This window comes from Gekko japonicus, unplaced genomic scaffold (genome assembly GCF_001447785.1).
Source record: "Gekko japonicus isolate JY-2015 unplaced genomic scaffold, Gekko_japonicus_V1.1 scaffold598, whole genome shotgun sequence".
Lineage (NCBI taxonomy): Eukaryota > Metazoa > Chordata > Lepidosauria > Squamata > Gekkonidae > Gekko > Gekko japonicus.
The window spans coordinates 833,567-837,943 of NW_015170910.1; positions in this window are offsets into that span (position 1 = coordinate 833,567).

Consider the following 4,377-nt stretch of genomic DNA (forward strand, 5'->3'; position numbering starts at 1 on the left):
CCCTTAGAATCAGGTCAGCTGTGCTGAACAGAACTCAGCTTGTGTTTAAAGAGTCCGGTCCTTGGCAGGGAGTGCGAAGCCGACGTTGCATTAACTGATGCAGGAGAGAAAGGAAGGCACTGGCTTATCTGTGATCCTTCACTGCAAGTGCAGTCTCTAGCAGTCTTGTGTCCAGTGTTCCCTCTAAGCTGAGTTAAGTGTGAGCTAGCTCACAGTTTTTTGGCCTCCGGCTCACATATTTTTGTCTCAGCTCAGGAAGGATGGCTCCAGAGCAAACTAATTTCTGCAGCAGCCAAATCGCTCGCTTACAACTTTAATGCCAGTAGCGCACAAAGTAGAATTTCTGCTCACAAGACTCCACCGCTTAGAGGGAACATTGCTTGTGTCTGGCCTTCGCCTAACAGATTGCAGATGCATTTAAATAAAAGTAAATGGCTTGTCCAAATTTTGGTTGATGCACATCAGAAGCCAGGCTCCTGATTGGAGGAGGACTTTTTGAAAGAGATGCACAATTAAAAATGAAGTGCTCCCCCCACACACACCAAGCCCTTGTCTAAAAATACCTGCACAGAACCCTCGTTCCGTCTTCGTGGCCTCTGTGCAGTCCCATAAGGGACTGCGCACACACAGGCCAGCCGTGGAGAGGATTTATGTACACTTCCAGAACCTTCTAAACTGCCACTGTATGCTACTGTCATCTGTTTTGCGAATGTGTCTTCTCTCAGTTTTATTTGTATCACAGATATTCTTAAACTATATGGCATCCACCTAGGAGTGAAAACACCCATGTAGGACAAACAGCTTATACTCCGACCTGTCCCAACTAGGAGTCTGCATTCAGATCTACCTGAGCTGAAAAGATACCCGAAAAATACCTTATTTGTGTTTGATGTAGTGGTTAAGTGAGCGGACTCTAATCTGGGAGAACCGGGTTTGATTCCCCACTCCTCCACTTACCGCTGCTGGATGACCTTGGGCAAGCCATAGTTCTGTCAGAGCTGAAAATATACCCGAAAAATACCTTATTTGTATTTGGTGTAGAGCCAGTTTGGTGTAGTGGTTAAGTGAGCGGACTCTAATGTGGGAGAACCAGGTTTGATTCCCCACTCCTCCACTTGCAGCTGCTGGATGACCTTGGGCAAGCCATAGTTCTCTCAGAGCTGTTCTCTCAAGAGCAGTTATCTCAGATCTCTCTCTGCCCCACCCACCTCACGGGGTGTCTGTTGTGGGTAGGGGAAGGAGTTTGTAAGCCGCTCTGAGACTCCGAGTGAAGGGCAGGGTATAAATCCAATTTATTGTTGTTGCTGTATTTTGGGGGTATGCTTTGGCTTCCCAAATGTGTCCGGGTTTTCTCCGGTAAACCGGGGGGGGGATCCCAAGAAAATCCTGGATATATTCGGGAATTTCAGGAAGATCTGAAAACAGCGGTTTGTCGGGCAGGCTTATGCATTCCCTTTAAACTTTAACGGGACTGCAGAAGTCAGGCCAAAGATCAGCCGAGCTGGCTTCTCTTACAGCCCAGTTTAAACAGGAGAGGGCAGCGGGCAGCAGTAGAGGCCAGCCCAGCCAGGATTGCTGTGCCTAGCACTTGATGGGTACCAGGAAAGGTGTTGTTGGTCACCGTGGCACCTGCGGGCACCGTATTGGGGCACCCTAGACTGAATTATAGGTTCTGGGCTGCATTTGACAGGTCGCGCAGCAAAAAGAAGAAGTAACACACATCCCATGGGGCCCACATCGACAAATTTCAGGGGATGCGTCTTCGCTTTAAGTTGGAGAGGGAGAGAAACGAAATGCACATATCATTTAAAAAGCTATTTTCGTGCATGACTGGGGGAACTCCACCCAGTGATGCATCCCAGTCAAAATTCCCAGACACATCTATCACTATCGCCCTGGATGTGTTTGACTGACTCTGCTCTCTGGTCCTCGCTCTCCAACTGTCTCTGTCTGATTTCCGAGGGAGCCGCATTTGTTCTTGTTAGCGCACAATGACATTTGCCAAAGTTCTACCAACTTTGTTGCCGGCCACCAGCTGTCATTTATTCCTGTCCTTTCCCTCCTCTAGGGACGCGGCGGCTGCGTTCGACGCAGACTGCGAGATGCTCCAAACCTCCTCCCCACCCCATCAGTGGTTCAAAACACTGATTATTTTAAAACTTCAGGTCTCATTTTTTGGCAATCCATCACCTGTTCCCGTGGAAACCAGAACGGGAGCCGAGGATCCGAATGCAGGGTTTATTGGACCGCTTGTAAATTCTGATCCTGGCAAGTGGCCAGCCGCGAATGGTTTTTTTTTTTTTTTATAGCATGCTTCAGATTTTTGGAAGCCGCCCAGTTCTGAACCCTGGAGAAGTTTAATTTTGGAAATATATTAATTAAAAATAGTAGACAGAAATCTCTCTCTCGGCTTCTCCCCAGACAAGCAAACACGTGGCATTGCTGCTCTGCCGAAGAGTGCGAGTGGGGGGTTGGGTGGGACAGGATGATGAATTTGCGCCCGTGCTTTTAATTATTAATAGCTCCAGAACCAGAACCCTTTGCCAGATTAACTGCTGCCACTTTATCAGTAGCGCACAATAAATTATTTTAACGCCAGTTCCCCGTGGAGCTTCTCATGGAACAATATGGCTTTCAGGGGGGGGGGGGAAAAAAGGTAAACTTAAATGCCTATATTTATGGCTGCACCTGTTCCCCGTTTTGTCATTTCTGGCGCAGCAGTGGCCTGCATCCTGCTACTCCGCTCGGCAGTCTTTCAAGCCTTTCTTCAGCCTGAAGAGCCGTTCTCCAAATCAAGTGACTCTTCCCCTGGAGGACCTTATGTTGGAGGAAAGCCTCCTTGGTCTGGAGGGAAATCTTGGCTGAGCGGAGTGCTAGGATACAGGACAGCCCCTCCCCCCCCGTGCCTCATTCATTCCATTCATTCCATTCATTCATTCCATTCATTCATTCATTCATTCAATCCATTCATTCAATTCATTCATTCAATTCATTCAATTCATTCATTCATTCCATTCATTAAATTGATTGATTCATTCAATTCATTCAGGCTCAGGTCGGCCTACATAAGGTAAAAGCATAAACACAGTTGAAATGATCATAAAATCATCGAAAAACAATTCAGTTATAAAATATTTCAATATCGTACAGTGCTAGCGGTATCTCTTAATTGCTTAACGATGGCGGTGCCATATGAATGCATCCAAGATCTAGCTAGATGTTCCGCTCATTGCATAATCGGCGAGCACAGGCTGTGGGTGGCAAAACTGAGGGCCGGGGCTCTATAAGTTTCAGTTGTTGTTGGTGGTGGCGGTGGCGGCTCCTTAGGCCCGGTGGAAGAGCTCCATTTTACAGGCCCCGCGGAACTGTAAAAGGTCCCACAGGGCCCTGATCTCTTCTGGGAGCTTGTTCCACCACTACGGAGCCACCACCGAGAAGGCCCTGGCCCTGGTTGTAACCAGCCTGGCGTCCTTGGGACACGGGAGGGCCAGGCTGTTTTGAGACCCTGACCGCAGTGCTCTCTGGGGTACATATGGGGAAAGGCGGTCCCTTAGGTATGTCGGACCCTGGCCATATAGGGCTTTAAAGGTAAGAACTAGCACCTTGACGTGAATTTGGTATGCTATTGGCAGCCAGTGCAATGCCTTCAGCACAGGCTGGATGTACACCTGCATGGGGAGGCACTAGCTGCAGCTTCCAGATTTGCGAAAAGGGCAGCCCCATGTAGAGAGTGTTACAGTAGTCTACAGTAGTTTACACTCGGTTAATGCAGAAAACTGACCCGAACAGCTCAGGCTGGGCTGATCACATCAGGTCTCAGAAACTAAGCAGGGTTGACCCTGGTTAGTCCTTGGATGGGAGACCATCAAGGAAGTCCTAGGTCTCTATGCAAGAGGCAGGCAATGGCAAACCACCGCTGAGTGTCTCTTGCCTTCAAAACTCTGTGAGTTCGCCATAAGCCAGCTGCGACCTGATGGCACGCTTCACCACCAGTGCAGACAAAGCTAGGTTTGCCAGTTGCCAGGTGTGGCCTGGAGATCTCCCGCTTTTACAATGCATCTCCAGCTGACAAAGGGCAGTTCCCCTGGAGAAAATAGCTGCTTTGGTTGACTGTATGGCATTGGTGCTGGAGAAGACTCTTGAGAGTCCCTTAGACTGCAAGAAGATCAAATCAGTCAATCCTAAAAGAAATCAACCCTGACTGTTCCCTGGAAGGCCAGATAATGAAACTGAAGCTCAAGTACTTTGGCCACCCAATGAGAAGGGAGCACTCACTGGAGAAGAAAACCCTGATGCTGGGGAGATTGAAGGTCAAAGAAGACGGGGACGGCAAAGGATGAGATGGTTAGACAGTGTCATCAATGCAACGAACATGAA